This window comes from Myotis yumanensis, unplaced genomic scaffold (genome assembly GCF_028538775.1).
Source record: "Myotis yumanensis isolate MYYU_CA2020_CCGP unplaced genomic scaffold, mMyoYum1.0.hap1 SCAF_3, whole genome shotgun sequence".
Taxonomy (NCBI): Eukaryota; Metazoa; Chordata; class Mammalia; order Chiroptera; family Vespertilionidae; genus Myotis; species Myotis yumanensis.
Window position 1 is genome coordinate 73,985,881 of NW_027223754.1, and position 22,865 is coordinate 74,008,745.

The 22,865-nt window shown below is 39.2% G+C and overlaps 1 protein-coding gene and 1 pseudogene across 1 annotated transcript in view; one reads left to right on the plus strand and one right to left on the minus strand.

Annotated features, from left to right (window-relative positions):
* Positions 1–22,865, plus strand: part of DIAPH3 (diaphanous related formin 3) — a 531,965-nt gene that overhangs the window by 34,459 nt on the left and 474,641 nt on the right. The gene's annotated exons all lie outside the window — the stretch shown is intronic.
* On the minus strand, positions 385–2,246 carry LOC139005034 (large ribosomal subunit protein uL18-like; annotated as a pseudogene).

The following is a 22,865-nucleotide window of genomic DNA, read 5'->3' on the forward strand; positions in this document are numbered from 1 at the left end:
AATGTCTTCAAGGTTCATCCATGTTGAAACATATTACTACTTCCTTTCTATTGATGAATAGTATTCTACATGATGGTTTTTTTGAGGTTTGTTCCTATTTTATGGGCAGTCTATATTTCCCCCCGTTTTCATTCAGACTATGCCCTTACCTTTCTGATACCTTTGTTCTATGACTCTGTCTGCACAGTGCTAGCCCACAATCTCTAGAAACATTTGTCTTATGGAGTTGCTTCAACAGGCTACTCTCGAAGCCAGTCTTGCTCTGATTATACATTAATAAATGGGTTCCTCCTCAGTGAAGACTTTTTTTTTTTTTTTAGCTGTGTGTCTAAGAAATTTATTGTCTCTCTGAAAAATCTTCATAGAAAATTGTGATTTGGTTTATTAGCTCTCAGCAGCTCGTTCCTGAGCTCTGAGGAAGCTTGCTCTCTTCTTAGCTACCTGATCTTTCTTCTGGGCAAGAGACATTTTGAGATGGTTCTACCTCTTCTTTTTAACTTCTTTCTTAGGCTTCTTCTCATAGGCTGGATTCTCTTGTATAGCAGCATGAGTTTTCTTATACATCTCCTCCATGATGTCTGGAGTTACATTGTTCTTTATGTATTGAAAGAACTGTTTCTTGTAAGCATTTTTATCTTCTTCCATTAGATAATGCATATAATTTGCAACGTTCTGACCCATGATGTGCTTCGACTGTACTTCTGCATTGAATTCCTTGCTTTCTGAATCATAACCAGGGAATCGTTTGGTACTGTGAGGGACAGATAAGCCTCCATCCACAGCTCCCTTCAGGGCCCCCCAAACTTCATTTCCAGTGGTAGTTCTGGCAAGCCCTACATCAGGGGTGGGCAACCCCTGGCACACGTGCCAAACATGGCACGCCAGTAACTTTTGCTGGCACGCGAAACCCTCTCTTATAATCTTCCATTTACAATTTTTTTCTTAATATTGACTTTTTTATTTTTCAGATAAATTCAGTGTAGGTGCATCTTAGATAAATAAATAATTTTACATAACAAGTTATCTTAAAGACCATAGACATGGATTGATGAGAGAGGGGAAGAGCAATTTCTATGCCTCTGCCTTAACTCTCCCTGCCTTCCTAGATCTGACCAGTGTTTTGGTTTCATCCACATACGCTTGTGAATCTTTATTCTCAGTGATGAATTTTGTTAAGTCTCGTAATAGGAGTAGCCTGACGGATGAAAGTAGTAGCTCGTGCATATTTCCGAAGGTCACGAAATATAAACCTGATGTAAAATCTCTGTCATCAGTGATGCAGCAGCAAAAGTCCCACTGATAATATCAAACGGAGTCATAAAGTTTTCTGTCGGACTATCAGTGTACATATATACATTAAAAAATAAATGTATTTTGCATGGTCATATACTGTGTTTTTGTCCCTCGAATGAATTTTATTATTTCTTCAAGGTTCTTCACATACGTACACCTTAAGAGATATCAAGTAGGCGTAACATGTTCTCAAAAAATTAGGGTTGGCACGCAGAAGAATTTTGAGTCAGAGATTTTGCTGGTTTTGGCACACACTCACAAAAAGGTTGCCCACCCCTGCCCTACATCCAAATAGCAGGTGAAGGCACCAGGTTGACCATCAGTGCTTTCCATGTTGTATTCATTTCCAGTCACCTCCACCTGGCCTTCATAGATCTTGTCCATGGCAAACCTACTGAGAAGCCTGAGGGTCAGCAGCAGGCCAGTACAATATGCTTCAGTGTAATTTGTCAGGCCAACCCTCACATCATACTTTGGGAGTTCATGAGCATAAACTGCACAAATTATCATATCTCCTTTTATACGGGCATAAGCAATCTGACAAATGATATTTATGTTGGTTACGTGAACTATCATCTGGTATTTAGGTGTGTTGTATTTATTTTTATCCTGGATTACCCAGCATTTCCGGGCATAGTAATTAGCTTAACCCTCTTGTAGTCTTCTGAATTTTACTTGCATCACTTGAAGAGAGCCTTATTTTTATTTTTTAAAAAATATATTTTATTGTTGTTTTTTTTTTACAGAGAGGAAGGGAGAGGGATAGAGAGTTAGAAACATCGATCAGCTGCCTCCTGCACGCCCCGACTGGGGATGTGCCCGCAACCAAGTTATGTGCCCTTGACTGGAATCGAACCTGGGACCCTTCAATTGGCAGGCCGACGCTCTACCCACTAAGGAAAACCGGTTAGGGCGAAGAGAGCCTTATTTTTGACAACTTTCACAAACTCCATCCTGCGGGAGACCCACGGCCACGGCTCGCCACAGACTTGCAGGCCTAGCCTTGCCTCTTCTTTCTTTTTTTTTTAATATATATTTTATTGTTTTTTTTTTATAGAGAGGAAAGGAGAGGGATAGAGAGTTAGAAACATCGATGAGGGAGAAACATCGATCAGCTGCCTCCTGCACACCCTCTACTGAGGTTGTGCCCGCAACCAAGGTACATGCCCTTGACTGGAATCGAACCTGGGACCCTTCAGTCCGCAGGCCAACGCTCTATCCACTGAGCCAAACCTGTTAGGGCTTCTTTCTTTTTTTTAATCTTCACCCAAGGATATTTTTTCCATTGATTTCTAGAGTGAGTGGAGGGGAGGGAGGAGGGAGCGAAAGAGAGGGAAAGAGAAAGAGGGAGAGAGAGGGGAGAGAGAGAGAGAAACATCAACATGAGAGAGATACATCGAATCTGCAACCATGTTATGTGCCCTTGACCAGGAATTGAACATATGACCCTTTGGGTCAGAGGTTGATGTTCTAACCACTGAGCAAGACTTTTTATTTTCTTTATTTTTTATATATTTTTATTGATTTCAGAGAGGAAGGAAGAGGGAGAGAGAGATAGAAACATCAATGATGAGAGAGATTCATTGATCGGCTGCTTCCTGCACACCCCACACTGAGGATCGAGCCCGAAACCCAGGCATATGCCCTGACCAGGAATCAACCATGACCTCCTGGTTCATAGGTTGATACTCAACCACTAAGCCACACCAGCTAGGTGGCAAGACTTTCTTAATCTTCTTTTCCCATCCTTCCTTCGTTCCTCACCTCTCCCCCAGTCCTTGCAACTGGGCTTAGTAAGGTCAGCGCTTTTGGGTTGTTACCATAGTGCCCTGTGTATATTTTTATTAAAGCAGTACATCATTTATTATCTGTCTTTCTCATTAATTTATACCTTTTGGAGACAGAGACAATGTGTTATTAATATTTCCAGGTATGTTATCTGGCATATGGTAAGCATCTTCATAAGTTCTTTGTTGGATTGAAAGAATGAGTAACTGTTTTGATAACCTGCGTGGTATTGTGGTTTCCTTGGATCTGTGGCAGATTGGTCCAGGTCAGGCTTCCCAGATATGGAGTCTTGCTTTTGCCCAGGGTAGAGAACCTTTGACAAGGACCTGCTTGTCTGTCTTTCTGACCACCTGCCTGAGTCACTGACTGTTGACTTGCCCCTGCCTTCATCTTAGATGTACTCATGCCCATCTCTCCTGGATTGCTTGTTGACCTTCTTCACAGGGACTCACTGGCCGAACTGCGTTCTCCCCAGCTCTCCCTGTTGTTTTTTTCTGACCTTGTGCGTTAGCCTGGCTCTTAAGTCCAGGAAAGGATGGGCAGATAGTTTAGTGTGGGCGTTGTACCCGATGTTGTGGAGCTTAGAGAATAAGTATGACTAGGCTTAACAGGAAACACTGACAGTAAGGTTTTTCTTACTCACTGTTGATTGATGCAGTGTGGAAAGAGCATTGGATTTGGAATCAAAAGACATTGAAAGACAGAATTTCACCACTTCTTAGCTCTGTGACCTTGATAAATCAATTATGTGTTTGCTTACTTGTAAAGAATGACTAATTATACTTTCCCCTCATAGGGTTTTGGTGTGTTTCACTTAAGCCCAAGTAGGTTGAACTATTGCATTTAGTTCTGTGCTTTTTAAACCCCTTTAAAAAATATTTCCTGGTGGATAGAGAGGCGTGGTATGACATATTTGCGATTGAGGCTTATAGGGTATGTATATACAAGACATGCTTCCTGGTGGCCGCGAGTTTGACATGCTTGAAGATTTATGCAGAGTTGTGAGGAGGGCCAGATAGCTGGATATTTTGAGGGCTCTTTAAACTATTTCTGGTGAGTTAGAGCTCAGGAAAGTGTTTGCCACTGACTAATGTTTTGATGTATGCTAGCATTATGTTTTCTAATTAAAGGTTGCTACCTCCACAACATACACGTTACATGTGTGCTTTTAATTTAGAACTTCTTAGTGTGGATAGCCTTCTTAGATAGAACTTGAGAGAGAGGCATTTAAGAGTGGTGCCTGCTGTAGTCAAGTGTTGAATAGCAGGGTTTTAGAAACACTAAATAGAAACATCCTGGGAAGCATTAATGTTAAAAACCCATTTCTTTCAGTTGCTTCGTTAAAGGCCTGCAAAAGTACTAGTCCTTCACCTACTAAGCTTATTTCTTGAGTTACTATCAGAATTTAATTTCAATGGACATTGTTTGGTTCAAAGAATGAAGTAGTACTATAACATTGAGGTCCCAAGGCAGAGTTAATATGTTTTAAACAGTGTTCATTCTATGCTATCTGAGCATTCACTATGTTTAAAGTGCAGTGCAAGGTGCAAAGGTAATATAAAGGTGAAGAAAATCATTGAGTTTACCACCCTCCATTGTTATAGTTGGGTTGAAAAGAAAGCTTTCCTTGTAGAGACAAAAAGGGAGGAGTACAATGAGGGGAGACAATTTTTAAACTGGGAGAAACTGAATGTGGATATCACAGTCCTGACTTATCCATCTGCATGTGCACTGAGTGTTTTAGGAGTTGTTTGCCTTGCTTTTTTCTTCCCTGTCCTTCACAATCATTTGTCGGAAGTACAGTGCTCCTACTGATAATCTCTGATTTTTTCCCATGGACTTCAGCATTGCTATCATAATTCCTTGTTTTGCCTGCCAGCAGTGGTTTTTAAACTTTGATGAGGCCCCACAGTAAGGAATACATTTTATTTTGTAGCCCGGTACACACATACATACAAATTCTCTCTCAGTTGAAACATGTTTTAAGAAACAGTATTTAACATTTTTAAGCATAATAAACTGGGATCCTTTCCTTTTTGATCTTTTCCATTCCATTAAAAACCCAAGACAACCAAAAAAGTGATCCAATCCAGTCCATTAATTTCATGACCCACATGGTTTACAGCTGTAGCTAGATAACCAGACGTTGGCCTCTGTAGCAACTAGAGGAAGTTCTGAGATTTTGTCATTTTCTTTCAAGGAATTTTCCACATCTGTGTTGTTGAATTATAAGTTGTTTATAACATTTTTTTATCCTTTAAGTGTAGGATCTGTGTTGATCTCCGATTCCAATTCTGATATTGATAATTAGTGCCTTCTATTTTCTCCCCCTGATTAGTATGATTTGGCAGGGGTGGGGAACCTTTTTTTCTTCCCAGGCCATTTGGATATTTATAACATCATTCGAGGGCCATACAAAATTATCAATTTAAAAATTAGCCTGCTGTATTTGGTCAAACATTTAATTCACTCACACCTAATGCCTTGGCAGGGGCCAGAGCAAATGAAGGCCTGTGGGCTGGATGTTTCCCATCCCTGGACTCAAGAGGTTTGTTAATATTATTGATCTTTTGAAAGTACCAGCTTTGGTTTCAGAAATTTTCTCTATAGTGTTTTTATTTTTACTATTTCCTTCCTCTTCCTTATTCTGTTTCTGGTTTCTTAAGGTGGAAACTTAAATAATTTATTTGAGACTCTTGTTTTCTTGTATTTTTTTAGACTCTTGTTTTCTAATATAGGAATTTTATGCTCTAATTTTTTCTCAGAGAGCCTATGGCATCATTTTCTGAATATTCAAAATACTTTCTGATTTCCTGTGGATATTTTTTCCCTTTGGCCCATTGGTTATTTAGGTATATGTTATTTAATTTTCAAGTATTTGAGGAGTTTTCTGATACTGTTCTGTTACTGATTTGTAATATAATTCCCTTGGCAAGAGATCATAGTTTGTGTGATTTCAGTCCTTTTCAATTTTGAATCTTGCCTTTTATCTGAGAATGTGGTCTATCTTGGTGAATGTTCCATGTGCACTGTTTGTTAAAACTGGTCTATCAATAGTAAGTGGGTCAAATTGGTTGGTAGTGTTGTTCACATCTTATATATTTTTGATTTTCTGCCTGCATGTTCTGACAATTATTGAAAAAGAAGTGTTGACATCTCGAAATATAATTTAGGATTTTAAAATTATCTTTTCACTTCTATTCAGCTTTTTTGAGTCATTTTTTTGAAACATTCCAATCAAGTGAGTATACATTTATGACTGTTATGAATCCTTTATTATTATTGATACCGAATGTTTGGACTGGAACCCGGATTCTTTGTCCGCTGGAATTGAAGAATGAATCCACTGACAGAAAGTGGTATAGCAAAGGTGGAAATTTATTGGCGTGACGCTCTAACCAACTGAGCTACCCAGCCAGGGCTAAAGCTGGAAATTTATTGAAGAACAAGTACAGACTCCCACATGGCGAGAAGCAAAGTCAGTATCCCACAGTACTGACTCCCATGTAGGAAGGGGGAAAAGGGTCCCACTGGGTTCCCTTTCCCTATGGTTTATATAGGCTGCAGATCCTGGTGCCTTGATATCCCCTCTGATTGGTCACTATTCCCTTAGACTGGTTACTATAGCAACTCCTGAGCTCAAAGGTTTAACCTCACTTGGGACATGTGAAGTTTTTCTCCCCCTCCTTCCTTATTGTTTTCCTATTCCCTTTGGGCTTTCTTCTCTTTATTTTGTAAATGTAGACCTTTCTTGGCTACTTCCAGTTCCCTTGTCTTATGTAAATATGCCTATTGCTGCTTCTTTGTCTTATGGAAATGTAACTGCACCTGGCTTCTTGTGTTATGGAAATGTACCTTCTCCCAGTCTGCAGCCCCATGCTTTTCCATGGACCCCAATTCTAAAAAATCCCTAAGCCTGCCTATGTTCCCCCCAAATTCCTGCTTCATTATGAAACTAGAGGCCCGGTCCACGAAATTTGTGCATGGGTAGGGTCCGTAGGCCTGGCCGGTGATCAGGGCTGATTTGGGCTTTCCTTCCCCGGCTGCCAGCTGCTGGCTACGGCCTTCCTTTGTTCTGTGCTGCCCCCTGGTGGTCAGTGCACGTCATAGTGAGTGGTCGAACTCCCGAGGGGACAATTTGCATATTAGCCTTTTATTATATAGGATGACCGTGTTTATCCTGTGATATTCATTACTTTTTAATCTTTGGAAATTTACTGGATTCTTCGCTCTGCTTGATCCAGTTTTCTCCTTTCTGTTTGAAAAATGAAGATTTCTTGGCTCTGCTATACTAGACTATTGGTTTTATATCCCTCTGACCTTTCCATTTCTGTCTCTCTCTGTGTGTTTTTCCTTTGCCTATCAAACTATTGTGATTTCTCAGGTTTCTTTCCTAAAGCCACTGCTCTCCTCTGTATATAATCACTCTTGTCTATAACTCTGTGACCTTTTTCTCAAGTTGAGATATCAGTATATTAGCCTTTGACTACCTTCATATAGATGTCTAATCTGTATTTGAAATTCTACATGCCCCAAATTAAACCTTTCACTTTTCTCGTTTTTATCCCTATATTCTCTTATAAGGTACCTTCACCCTTCTAATAGCTTCACCCTTCTAATGTTTCTAATTATTTCTTGAATATTTTCTTCTCTGAATTCCTTCTATTAGAGCACCAGTTCTTTTATTATCTCTTGTCAGGACTCACAACTTCCTATTGCTCTCTACAAAACCAACCTCCTGCGCAGCAACCAGAGTGACCTGTCTAAATTGCACTTCTGATCATATTTTACCTTATTTGAAACTGCTTAATTGCACCCGTTATGTGTAGATCAAGCCCAAGCTTTTTAACATGGCATCTAAGGCCTCTATGGTAGGAGCCTGCTTCTCTGATTTGATATATATTCCTTAGTCAACATGCAGGAAACTTCCAGGGAATAGAAAGATGTGTAAGTTGTTAGAGAATTTACTTAGAGAATGTGAAAACATAGCTGCTGATTGGAAGAAGGTGTGTGAAGTGATAGTAAGGATCGTGTAATTATTAGCTGTGTGCTAAGTACTGTTCTGAATGTTAGCTTTATAAGCACATTCAATTTTTCGAGCAAGCCTCTGAGTAGGCATCATTATTCTCATTAAAAAAAAATATTTTTTTAAATATATTTTTTATTGATTTCAGAGAGATAGAAAAATAAATGATGAGAGAGAATCATTGATCAGCTGCCTCCTGGGCCCCCCCCCCCCCCCCCCCCCCACACACACACACACATTGGGAAATGAGCCCACAATCTGGGCATGTGCCCTGACCCAGAATCAAATCGTGACCTCCTGGTTCATAGGTTGACCCTCAGCCACTGAGCCATGCTACCCGGGAATTTTTCCTATTTTTAAAGATGGAAAAACTGAGGTAAGAGAGAGGTTAAGTAACTTGTTTAAAGTCATGGGGCAGCCAGGGAACTCTGGCAGACTGGCCCCAGAGAATATGATCTTTAACAAGCGAGTTATACTGCCACCTAAGTGCTGTCCTTTTCTACACCATGAGTGCCAGTGTAAAATCTCAGTGTATGTCTCATTATTTTCTCATTTTTCCTTTAAGCAATCTATCTGAGACTTCTGACCTTTAAACTGACAAGGGAAATTTATATCAGAGCTGTTGGTCTTTTTTTTTTTTTTTTAAAGGTATTTTTATTGATTTCAGAGAGGAAGGGAGAGGGAGAAAGAGCTAGAAACATCAATGATGAGAGAGAATCATTGATTGGCTGCATCCTGCACACCCCACACCGGGGATGAGCCTGCAACCTGGGCATGTGACCTGACTAGGAATTGAACCGTGACCTCCTGGTTCATGGGTCAATGCTCAACCACTGAGCCACGCCAGCTGGGCCAGAGCTGTTGGTTTTAATCCTGAGAGAATTATAATTGTAAGCATATTGTATCTACAAAATTATAAACACACTAGTGGCCCGGTGCACGAAATTTGTGCACATTAAAAGGGAATTAATTAGAGAAAATATTTTAATATTGCTATTTGCCCTTTCTCTATAATAGAAGTGTCAGAGATAAAAGAAAATTAGTAAAATGTATATGAAAATCTCCCTCCTGTCAGAGTCTAGGGCAGGGGTGGGCAAACTTTTTGACTCGAGGGCCACAATGGGTTCTTAAACTGGACCGGAGGGCCGGAACAAAAGCATGGATGGAGTGTTTGTGTGAACTAATATAAATTCAAAGTAAACATCATTACATAAAAGGGTACGGTCTTTTTTTTTTTTTTTTTTTTAGTTTTATTCATTTCAAATTGGCTGGATCCGGCCTGCGGGCCGTAGTTTGCCCATGGCTGGTCTAGGGCATGCTGAGAGAACAAGAGTCAAGTCCCTGCCCACCCGTGCGCACCTCGAAATCGCACAAGACCCAGACCCGCCCGGCCCCACCTCTGTCAAGCCCCGCTGGGTTGGGGGGCGTGGTCTCAGGTCCCCTGGCCCCAACACCGAGGTAGGGGAAGTGGCCTTAGGTCCCCCATCAAGCCCCGCTGGGGCAGGGGGCGCGGCCTCAGTTTCCCTGACCCTGGGGTGGGGGGCGCAGCCTCAGGTCCCCTGGCCCTGGCGCGAGGGTGTGATGACCATTTGCATATTAGCTCTTTATTATATAGGAGTAGTGGCTTGGTGCACGAAATACGTGCACATGCACATTAAAAGGGAATTAATTAGAGGAAATATTTTAATATTGCTATTTGCCCTTTCTCTATAATAGAAGTATCAGAGATGAAAGAAAATTAGTAAAATGTATATGAAAATCTCCCTCCTGTCAGAGTCAGGGGTTCGCCGTGGGCCCAGAGTCAAGTCCACGTCCACTTGTGTACGCCTCAAAATCGTGTGAGACCCAGACCCGGCCAGCCCCACCCCTGTCAAGGCCCTCAGGTTTGGGGGGTGGGGGGGCGGCCTCAAGTCTCTTGGCCTGGTGCCAGGACACGGTCTCAGGTCCTCTGGCCCGGGCGCAAGGGCGCAATGACCATTTGCATATTAGCTCTTTATTATATAGGATTGTATCTAAAAAGTTTTCTGCTATAAGAAATGAACTAAGAAATGAATTATTTTGAATATTTCTAGTGAATAAAACTGAGAAAGGTTTATGCCAAAGGAATAATGATGTATGTGACTGAAATGGCAACAGGTAAAGATATGAGATTATTTAAATTGCCAGGACATAGGAAGACTGGATGGAGACCACTTACAGATCTCACAACTGCGATCTGCTTCCCGATAAGGTTATAGGTTTTCCTGGTTCCCCTTAAAGTTCCCCATGGGAATTGGGGTCCTAGAGCCACTGAGGGTGTCACCCGGTCTGGGCATGGGTTCTGGTGAGTGCTTTCAGCAGTTTTCACTGTTCTCTATGGGCCTCTTGACTCACTCAGTATAACTAACCGCTACCAGAAATTCCAGCACGCTCTGTGAAGCTGGTTAACTCAAAGAGGAGTTCTCCAAATGAACAAGCCTACCAGGACTGCTTTTATCTGCTGGCAGACTATTCCTGTACCTAGATGTGATATGTCTTGTGGTATATACTAGTATACTAAATCAGACATCATATGTATAAAAATAAAACAAAATAAAATTATTTTAATGAAAGAAAATCATGATTTTGATTATATGAACATGTACCTAACTTCCAAGTCAGTTAATAAAACAAAATCATTAGCTTTAAAAGTGAGCTCAACTTAAAAGAATTATTTAAAATAATTTCTTATTGGCCTAGTAGGATATAAAGCTTTTATTTTGGCCAAAACCGGTTTGGCTCGGTGGATAGAGCGTCGGCCTGCGGACTGAAAGGTCCCAGGTTCGATTCCGGTCAAGGGCATGTGCCTGGGTTGCGGGCACATCCCCAGTGGGAGGTGTGCAGGAGGCAGCTGATCGATGTTTCTCTCTCATCGATGTTTCTAACTCTCTATCTCTCTCCCTTCCTCTCTGTAAAAGATCAATAAAATATATTTTAAAAAAAATTTAAAAAAAAAAAAGCTTTTATTTTGCATTTTTATGAACTTATTATATTTTTCTTGGTAAATTAAAAACAGTGATGCTATTTTCCACAATTTTTTTGTAAAACTCTAAACTAAAAATATACTCTTTCTTGTGTGTAAAATAGAAATACCAGTGTGGAGTGGGGCGATGAAATATATGTGGTAAAATACACTAAAACAAGTTTTATAAAATTTAAAGTATTCACTAAGTCAGGTGGGCCTTTCTGAGCCCATTACTATGAGTTAATTAAAGCTTCCTGTACTTACATTTCCAGTAGTAACACTTAAGTACTATCTTAGGGTCTTTAAATATTTATGAAATAGTTTAGAGAGCTCCTCCTCAAATCAGTACAAATTTGGGAATAAGATCAAGAGCTCTCAGTGTTGAATATACTAAGATGTAGTAGAGTGTGCAGACTTGTTTATTCATCCTTTTATCCATTCATTCATTAAACATTTATTGAGTACCTACTATCATAGGAACACAATGATGAATAAGACTGCCTCTTCCCTCTGGGAACAGTGGGGAAACAGATGTGTACATAATCACTATACATTTGAGTGCAGTGTGATAGGAGCTGGAACAGTAGTATATTAGGTTCAGTGGAAGTCGTAAGGTCAACTTTGATCTTGGGGAAGACTTCAAAGAGGTGATTTCAGCTGAGTTTTGAAGAAGGAGTTGGAATCTAAGCTGGCAGGAGTTGTAATAACTCTTTACTCTAATAATTTCATTTCCCTGGATGTCAACTGAATGGATTCCTAGTGAAAGTGTCAGGTTGTCAAGTAGAAAGGAATTGTTGATATCTTTGGATAATTTTCATGAGTGAGTACTGTTGTCTGTCTTTCAAAAATAAAGTGTTACAGTCATTTCCAAAGCTAATTTATATTTGTTTTTAAAAGGGAACTGTAATATTTGAATATATGCAATTATCATTATACTTTGAGTAGATGTGGGTAGATAGAAATTAAACGTTTTTTGAATATTACATTCTTTTAAAATGATTTTGTGCTCCTTTGAGTGAGGTTTTTCTTACCATCTTACTCTATGGTTTTACATTACAGAAATTCATGCTTGTTTTTAGTGTAGCAGGCTGCTCTTTGATCAGTGTGGAAAGAGTCTTGGTTTTCTTATTGAATATGTAAAGGCCACAACACCTGGCATTCTTCCTGATATTGTTGAGAAGGATTTGGAAGGCAAGAAGCAGTGGCTTGTGTCCCAGCTATGGAAGATAGAAAGCTATTCATAAATTTATTCACTTAACAAATATTAATAAAAGACACACTTCATATTTAGGACTATGCTAAGTTCTAGGAGTGGTTTAGTCAATAAAATAACAATTCCTGTTATCAGGGACTTATGCCCTAGTTGAATAAATTTCTATGATACGAGGCAATTTCAGAGTAGTATACGTACTATTCTGTAAGTAAGCAAGCCCTAGATCTGGAGGATCTAACTCAGTCTTGAGGAGTCAGGAAGGCTCCTACATGAGATGTAGCTCAAACTGAGAGCTAAAGATTGAATTGAAATTCACCAGATTAAGTGGGTGGGATATGAGTTGTGGATGTGGATAAGTTTTAGGCACATGAAATAGCATTGGCACACTTAGGAGACTTTAGGTTACTCATTGTATCTAGATCATTGAGTGTAAGGATGGTGGAATGGTGAAGAGGTTGTCTGGAGAGGAAGTAAGGTTCAGATTACAGTGGATCTTTGAGCCGTGGTAAGATATTTGAATGTCATCCTCTGAGTAATGGGGGTGCAAAGGTTGAAGGGTTTAAAGCACAGGAATGTGGGACATGATTGGGTTTACATTTCAGATCAAAATGATGTCAGTGTAGAGAATGGCTCCAGGGAAGGTAGCGTAGAGGGAAGGGGCAGTGAAGACATGGAGGCAATTTAGGAGGTTGTAGCAGTTGTCCAAGTGGCCTGAACTAGGGTAGGTACAGAGATGATGAATAAGATACAGTCCACATGGTTTCATGATTTATGTTTCCTTATTAATTTTCATTAGTTATTTACAATTCAACTCAATTTTCTGCTGACCCGAGTCAACATCAGAAGTCATATATATTTAATGGATATCATCAACAAGCACCTAGAGTAGTGATTCTCAACCTTCCTAATGTTGCGACCCTTTAATACAGTTCCTCATGTTGTGGTGACCCCCAATTTCATTGTTACAAATTGAACATAATTAAAGCATAGTGATTAATCACAGAAACAATTTGTAATTATATATGTGTTTTCCGATGGTCTTAGGCGAACCCTGTGAAAGGGTCATTCGAAAGGGCAACCCACAGGTTGAGAACTGCTGACCTAGAGGCTTCCACTTTTTCTTCTAATCTCACATTGTTTCTCAACTCCTGTAGGCCTCCCAAAGCCTCCTACTTTGCCCTTTGTATCTCAAAGCCTGTCATTTTGAATTCATGCTTTTCCTTCTTGTTCTGTGGAACCCTAGATGTTCTTTGAAGTTTTTACTTTTCTGGTATCTTCTTCCTTCAAAAGCTTCCAGCTCTTCTTAAGCATTTCTGTGCATTTCTCCTAGTTGGTCTTAACTGTATGTTTTCTTGTCCCTCCCACTGATTCATTGAAGGCATTAGAACTTGAGTTACTTTGGTCTTTTCCACCACTATTTCTGGCACTATTCCATATCTGCCTACTAAGGGTTCTTGATCTGAGTTTGTGGTAGAACTTATGGTGCCCTTGAATCTTTGAACTTCAATAGGAAAATATTAAATTTTTATTTTCATTAACTGGTAAGTGAAATTTAGTATTTTTAAAACTTATGAATAAATGTACCGGCGCCCTCACTCCCCATACCGTAGGATTTGGCCTGCCTGACTTTATCAACATAGAAATCACAGATGTTTTCAAAACATTGTAGTTATTGAAGAAATTTCAAAATATGGTTTATATTCAACACTATTGAAATTAGACTTTGTTATCTCTTGTTATGTAATGCATTTGTGAAGATGAATATATTACTATATTATAATTAGTTTTTAGAATTTTCATAACACCATTTTATTTAGTTTTCTTTGTAATTGTATATGCTTTAGGCACTTAAAAGTATTCTGTGAGGATCTTTGTATTAATCGTCTGTTGCTAAATAGTAAATTATCCCAAAACTTAGTGTCTTATAACGGTAATACATACTTAACATTTCACAGTTTTGGGGGTGAAAAATTTGGAAGCAGGATGGTTCCTGATAGAGGTCTCGGTGAGACGTGGCTCAGGCCACAGTCATGTGAAGAAGCCTTAATGGGGCTGCAGATCCCCTTTCCAGAGAGGCTCACCTGTGCCTGGCAAGCTGGTGCCGATTGCTGTTCGGAGGCCTGTTCTTCCCTCTGCAGCATCTCTGCAGGCTACTCGGCAGTGCTTGGCTGTAGAGGACATATCGCATGTTGTAACTTACTTGTAAGCAATTGAAAGGAAATTTTTTAAAATTGACATTTTATTCATTTTCTTTTTAAAAAATTTATTGACTTTTTATATTTTTATGTATTTATTAAATTTTTAAAAAAATGGTTTACATTCAATATTATTGGATTAGTTTCAGGTGAATACATAGTGGCTAGACCAGTGGTTGGCAAACTGTAGCTCGCGAGCCATATGCGGCTCTTTGGCCCCTTAAGTGTGGCTCTTCCACAAAATACTGACTTCTGTGCATGGGGCACGAAGTTTCAATCGCACTGTATGTGTGCGCCCGCACGTGGTATTTTGTGGAAGAGCCACACTCAAGGGGCCAAAGAGGCGCATGTGGCTCGCGAGCGGCAGTTTGCCGACCACGGGGCTAGACAATCATGTACTTCACAAAGTGTTCCCCCTGACATTTCTAGTATCCAACTGGCACAATACATAATTATTACAATATTATTGACTATATTTTCTATGCTGTAAGAACATAATTATGTTTCTTATTTAATATTAAAATACTATATGAAATCTAAATGTGAACAAATTATTCTAAGTATGTATGCTTTTTTAAAAATTCAGGTAGTGGTAAATTTTCACAGAAACCTCTGGCTAAGGAACTTTTTATAATTTTATTAAGACAAATTGAGAGCTGGAAAAGTTTTTTTATAACATTTAGGAATATTGAAGTTAGAATGCAGTAGTTGATGGGTTGTTGGGAATAGTTACTGAGTGATAGGATTGTGGTCTCTGAGTGGGATGGTAGCTTATCACCCCTGAAACAATGAATGGTTAATTCCAACCACTCTATCCTTCCTCTAAATATATCTTTGTAATAGTGATATCAGTAGCAATTTAATAAAGACCACAGGACAGACAGGCATACTGTTTAGCTGGTAATATGTACTGTCTCATCAGCCTCACAGGGTTCCCTGGTGGATCCCTTTCCAAAGCCTCTCGAGGTTCCTTCTCCCCAGAATTAATCACTGGTTCCTATTGTTGCTGATTCACATGGCTTATGATTTTCCTGGAGGCCTTTACCTTAATTTATAATTAGTTCTTTTTCATGCGTTTTCTCTTTAGGTGGTGAACATCTATCTGAAGGGATGGCACTATGTTTTATCATCCAGTAATTGCTCATTCATTTATACCTTAAACAAGTATTAATTGACTGCTAGCTATCTGCCAGCTATTGTGCTATAAGGCTGAACACACACAAGTGGCTGTAGTAGTTACCTGTTGCTATGTAAAAATTATCCCCCAATTTACCCCAAGATTTAGTGACTTAAAACAGCAAACAGTTGTCTCATACTGTTTATGTTGGTCAGGAATTTGGTAGTTGCTTAGCTAGGTGGTTCTGGCTTGGGGCCTCATGAGGTTGCAGTGAAGATGCTGTCTAGAGCTTTTAAAAGTATTATTCTCTGAGGAGCTCTGTATTACTCATCTGTTGCTATATAATAAGTATCAGTTATCTGAAGGCTCACCTGGGGCTTCCAAGATGGTGCACTCATATGAGTGCTGGCGAGAGGCCTCCGTGCTGCTTTAGCTTCTGTAGCTCAGTGGTTGGCCATGTGGGCCTCCCCATAGGTCGTCTTGATTGTCCTGATTTGGCAGCCGACATATCCTACAGCAGGTGGTCCAAGAGGGAGTGGGACAAAATGTGTGATGTCTTTTATGATCTAGTCTTGGAGATCACACTCCATAATTTCCACAGTATCCTATTGGTGGTTACACAGTCAGTGGATCACTGGGGCTATTTTAGAGATGGGCTACCACAGTGACTAAAATAGTTGACAGTTTGTCTAGCATGGCACTTACACTTTAGTGGGAAAGAGTTAGAAAATAAATGAAATAATGACAGGATTTCATAAGTCATGAAATGACATATAAAGGGAATAAACTGTTCTGTGTTAGAATAGGGAGTATGTAGGTGCATGTGCTGCGTTAAAGTGGTCAGCTAAAGCATTTCAGTCATTTTACCTCCAGATGGAAGGGTCAAAAGTAGTTTTATTTACTATTGACATCTCACTGTGTTAGGTACTAAGTGGTTGGGTAGGATTCAAAAGTCAGATTCTAGAGCAGTGATGGCGAACCTTTTGAGCTCGGCGTGTCAGCATTTTGAAAAACCCTAACTTAACTCTGTTGCCATGCCACATATAGAAATTTTTTGATATTTGCAACCATAGTAAAACAAAGACTTAAATTTTTGATATTTATTTTATATATTTAAATGCCATTTAACAAAGAAAAATCAACCAAAAAAATGAGTTTGTGTGTCACCTCTGACACGCATGTCATAGGTTCACCATCACCGCTCTAGAGCCATGTATTTAACCATTAAGTTTCTTGCTAGTTAAAAGGTAAAGCTACTTAAGCTGTTAGGTTTTCCCCTCCACTTAAGTAAGTATAGTGCAAGATTGCATGGAAATTGATAATTTTAATGATTTTTTCTGGATTTCAGGTATACATTCATATAAAATTGATTCTATAATTACAATGAACTTTTATTTGCTTAATAATTCTTCTGGATTGCATGAAAATTTCTACTCCCTTCTGTGTTCTAAGGACGTATGTTTATGATCATATAAATTTTTCCTGACTATTTAAGTTGTAAGATGACCAATAATTACAATATGTTCCTTTGGTTTTAAATTAAAAAGTACTTCTGTTAGTATTTAAAATGTTGTAAGAGTTAAAGTTGCATTTTCACTCTTACCATGTTATGCTATAGCTAAAAATCTAAATAGTTTATGAGCCTGTTCTTTAAAATCAATTTTATTTAAACTGTCATTACTGATTATCAGTGTGAGATAATACTCAGTAGTGTGTTCATTTAACTTTCCCTGAAGATAAGTGATACTAATTTATAAAACTCAGTACACCCCCGACACAACTGTAGCCCTATTAAGTGTGGTGTACTATTGCCACGACCTTCACGCAGAGTTCAGGATTTGAAGGAGAGGCCGATGCACAAATGAAAATACTGTACAAGAAATAGGAATTTAGAAGGCATTGGGGGCCAGGTGGAGCCTCTTTATTGAAGAGAAACACCGACTTTTGGCCTGGTCCGCTATTTATTTACCTGAGTACACATTTTCCCTTTAGCAATGCATACAGGCATATCAAAGGTAAAGTTTGGTAACCAGTAAAAGGATTATTAGGTTAGGGAATTGCCTTGAGCCACCATTGTCTCAACAGGAACAATTGGTGCTTAGTGTCAACCCTACTAATGCCCAAGGTCCATCCGCCTTCCAAGTTCCTTGGTGCACTCTAGTGACAGTACCTGCAAGTGGTGGCTTCCCACATACTACCTCCAAATAGCATTATGATAGAACTAGAGTCCTGGTGCACGAAATTTGTGCATGGGTATGGTCCCTAGGCCTGGCTGGTGATCAGGGCCGATCTGCGGGGCGATTGGCAGGGTGATCGGGGACCCCCGCTGGCACCTACCTTGGCTGGCATGGTGCCGCCTGCTTGCCGGCCCAGTCCCCCACCACCACCGGTTGCCTCCCTCTGTGGGGCGGCAGGCAGGGCGATCGGGGGGCTCCCACCTTGGCTGGCCTGGTGCTGCCTGCTCGCCGGCCCCTCCCCTAACCGCCACCACCGGTTGGGGCCTGTGGGCTAGGGGGAGCTCCTGCGTTGTGTCTGCCCCCTGGTGGTCAGTGCACGTCATAGTGACTGGTTGTTCTGCCGTTCATTCGATTTGCATATTAGGCTTTTATTATGTAGGATTCCCTCAGTCTTCTGTATGTTTAACCAATTCTTCAGCAAAGGCACATTATTTATGTACTTCATCTACTTGGGTTGTGTTTCTAGCTTATCTTTAAGACAAAAAGTAGCTACACAATCAAATTGTAAGAGACACATATTCACAGCCAAACTGCCAAATACAAAATAACAACCATTTATAGTCAGTATGATGGGAATTTCTATTGTGTTTTTATGTACAAAGTCTTTTAAAAGTTTGCTTTTATGTTCTATTGTGCCTTGCTTTAAGTAAATTGTTTGTGCAATTCTATGAAAGATATATTAGTGATTTTTTCTTCATTTATAAGTGGAGACATAGTATCATCCCTTTAAAAAAATGAAATTTCTTTAGAACATTTAAAATGATTTGATAATAAAATTCACTTTGCACCTAGCTTTGTAATAATTCTTAATTACGTGGTATCTACCCATAATGCTTAGTAGAGCATCACATACCTGGGAACACTTACTTTAAGCCTGAGGTATTCAACAAATTCAACTTACTGTTCTAGTGTAGGAGGAAGGGTTGTATTTATTTTTCTCCTATAGCTTCTTTCTTATTTTGTCTTTCATGCCTTCTAATCATGGAAAATAGATAAAAGCATTGTAATGAAATTATGAAACACTGATCTTTTGTATCTCATATTACTGTTTGGACTTTGAAGATTTGGAAGCTAGAAGAGGGATATGCTAATTTTCCCTATCTTGCTGTAGCTTGCTATGCTAGTGGTAATGTGCAAATTTGTTTTTCCACTTGGATAAAATCCAACTGTCCCCAGAGTGTAAGTGCTAAGCCTATGGGGAAGGTGTGCTAATTCTATTTTCTTGTTATTATGTAAATTCTGATATTGTTTATTGATATAAATGTAGTTCCACTAAAACATAATAGGATGATTTTTTTTCCCCCTTTACACTACTCTGTATGCCAACTACTATGAAATTTTTATTTGTAAATGGTTTGGAGCTTGTCCTTTATTATGTAGGTGTGCAGTTTCCACATTGTAAGGATTACACGATGCATTCAGACTGATGCTACAGTTCAAGCTCTTAGCACAGTGCCTAACTTACAGAAGAGATTCAGTAAATATTAGCCATTGTCATTTTTATGACATTTAGAGATTTTTATTTAAGAACTTTTTTTGTTTTTTGGTGAGAAGTAAAATTTTTATTTCTTCTACCACTGATGGAACAAACCATCAAGTTTTGTAATCACAAATCAGCTTGTGAATTGCTTAAACTTACTATTCCCATTCATTGACATGTTTACATTTATAATGTTGATGTTGTATTAATGATGTTTTGCTTAATTTTATGTGATAAGTTTAGCATAGTAATCAAGTTACACTTTGTGGTGTGTGAGGAGGAGGAGTCGGCATAGTTTTTCCACCGAGGATCAATATCATTTATGTAGAAGTGGTGGCAAGGAAGTGGTAATTCAGAAGACAGATAATCAGTTTCATTTCTTAAATACAGTTTATTTTGGTGTCTCCTAGTTTTTTGAAATAAATATGAAGAATTGGGGTACTAATGTACATAGGCACAATAATTTGTGGAATATATTTATGGGAAGACAATTGTATGGTTTTGGGTTATTCCTAAGTAGAGTATTTTTATCTTGGTAAGTTATATGTCCCTTTTCTTGCTACTGTAATACATTGTATACTTGCTGCATTTTCTATATCTATACTAATAATAGAGGGATATGCAAATTGGTCAGGACGCCCTAATGTAACGACAGAACTGCAGGGACCTGAGGCTGCATGGAGCCTGGCCAAGGCAGGGGACCTCAGGCCGTGCTCCCCGCCTGGTTGGGCTTGACGGGGGACCTCAGGCTGTGCCCTTCACTCGGCACCGGGCTGGGGGACCTGAGGCTGCGTCCCCCACCTGGAGGGGCTTGACGGGTGTGGGGCCGGCCGGGTCTGGGTCTCGCTCAATGGGGTTGGGGCCGGCCGGGTCTGGGTTTCCTGCGTTTTGGAAGTGCCTGTGGGTGGTGGGTGGGGGCTTGACTCTGGGTCCCGCGGCGCACCCCAGACTCTGACAGGAGGGAGATTTTCATATACATTTACTAATTTTTTCATCTCTGACACTTCTATTATAGAGAAAGGGCAAATAGCAATATTAAAATATTTCCTCTAATTAATTCCCTTTTAGTGTGCATGAATTTCGTGCACTGGGCCACTAGCAGCTATATAATTACCAGTGCTTGTCTCCTTTACTTGGTTGTTAGTTATCTATGTCCTAAATAGCTCATTGATCTGTGTATCACCAACATCAAGCAGAATAACCTCTCCAGTGGTCTTCATTTCTTTCTGTAAATCTGGAATTCAATTTGGTATATTCCTCATTGGCCTGAAAAACTTTTTTTGACACTTTTTGCAGTACATGCTGGCTGGAGACAGATTCTCTCAACCTTTGTGTATCTGAAAATGTCTTTATTTTAATTCTATTTATGAAAGGTATTTTGTCATTTTTTTGTTAATCTTCACCTGAGTATATTTTCCCATTGATTTTTAGAGAGAGTGGAAGGGAAGGGGACAGACACAGAGAGAGAAACATTGATGTGAGAGAGACACATAGATTTGTTGCCTCCTGCACACACACCTACTGGGCTGGCTGGGGATCCAGCCTGCAACCTAGGTATGTGCCCTTGATTGGAATCAAACCCGTGACTCTTTAGTCCATGGGCTGACATTCAGTTCACTGAGCTTTTGCCAACATTGTTTTTAGTGAGAAATTAATTATCATTTTTTTTCCTTGTGTATATAATGACTTCATTTCTCTGGCTGTACTTTTATGATTTTTTTTAAAATCAATTAAATTAGACCTGAAATATGTCTTCTATACCATTCTCACTCTGTCTTCTTCTGGGCCCTGATCACACCTGTGTTACATTATTTTATATCACAGATCTTGATTGCTTTCTTCCTTCCTTCCTTCCTCCTTCCTTCCTTCCCTCCTTCCCTCCTTCCCTCCTTCCCTCCTTCCCTCATTTTCCCATTTTTTTTTTCTCTTTGTTTCAACTTTGGTACTTTCCTTGATCTGTGTTTCAGCTCACCAATTCTTTTTTCAGCAATGGTTAGGTTCTATTAAGCCCATGTAATGAATTCTTCACTTCTGATACACTTTTCATTTTAAAACACATTAAAAAAAGGTTTCTATGACCTTGCTGCTGAAATTCTCCATCTTTCATGCATGGTGTCCACTCTTTTCATTATATTCTTTGTTATTTTTATATGTCTTATTTCAAATAGTCTGTCTGGTTATTCTACCATCTGGGCCATCTCTGGGTCTGCTTCTTTTGAGTAGGGTACATGTTTTCTTGACCTTTATGCGTCTCGTAATATTTGGTCATATGGTGGACATTTAAAAAAAGTATAGTAGAAATTACATAATACTTGCTTCCAAAAAAGGCCCGGCTGTTCTTTCAGACTGCTAGCATGGGGGGGCTGAGTCAATGTGATCTCTAGTTGAGCTGGGTTTTGGCTTCCTTGCTACTTTAATTTTATTCAGCTCATTTGTGGCCTCATGTTTTTGAGGGCTTGAGATCTGAGCAGTAATGAGATTTTGGCTGTTTTTGTTTTTTTAAATATATTTTTATTGAATTCAGAGAGGAAAGGAGAGAGGGAAGGAGAGAGAAAAACATCAATGATGCTCCAGAAAATACCAGTAGTAGTACATTAAAACTTTGGTTTTCCTTTACTCTTGTTTAACTCTTTTCAGCTATTTGTCAGTGATGAAAGCAGCCTATTACTTCTTGATAGTTAGTTCTTAGAGGTTTTGTTGTGTCTTCAGCTCCCTGATGGGTTGAAGTCAAAACTACTACAATTTTGTAGTTTTTGTGGCTTGTTTTGGTTGTTAGGATGAGAACAGTGGAGTTTTGTAACTGTTTCCTAATTCCCACTGGAAGGTGTCATATTAGTAGTACCTTAATGTTTAGGACATGTTTTATGGACCATGTGTGAGTGTGGCACATAGTAGTTTTCCTAGGCATTATCTCCCTTTAAAGATCTAATTTGATAGGTAAGCATTATCTTTCCATCCCATTATTTGAAGACATTTTGTTTTGTTAGTGAAGTGACTTGTTCTTTAAGTTGAGAATTTTAAGAGTTGCATTTCTTCAATGGGCTATATTTGTTCTAGTCTATAGAATCTTCTGTGGTGATAGAAATGTTCTCTATGTGCTTAAACTAGCCACATGTGCCTCTGGAGCACTTGATTTGTGGATAGTACAACTAAGGAAATGAATTTTTAATTTGCTCTATATTTAAATAGCTCTATGTGGCTAGTAGCTACCTTAATGAATATAGCACAGGTCTATCGTTATACATGTTATAGCAATACAAGTAGCTTCAAATACAGTTATGGTGAATAATACACAGGATCATTATACTTTTAAAAAAAATTTTGTTTTATTGCTTAAAGTATTACAAAGAGTAGTATACATGTCGCCTGTTTTTCCCCCCTTGACCTTCCCCTGGCAATCATTATACTTTTAAGTATAGTTCTATTCTTAATATCTACTTTAAGACTTTTTGCCTTTTTGATTGTTACCATTTGAAACATTGTATTAGTCTGGGTTCTTTGTGAGAAATAGAATGTATAAAATTCAAAGTAAA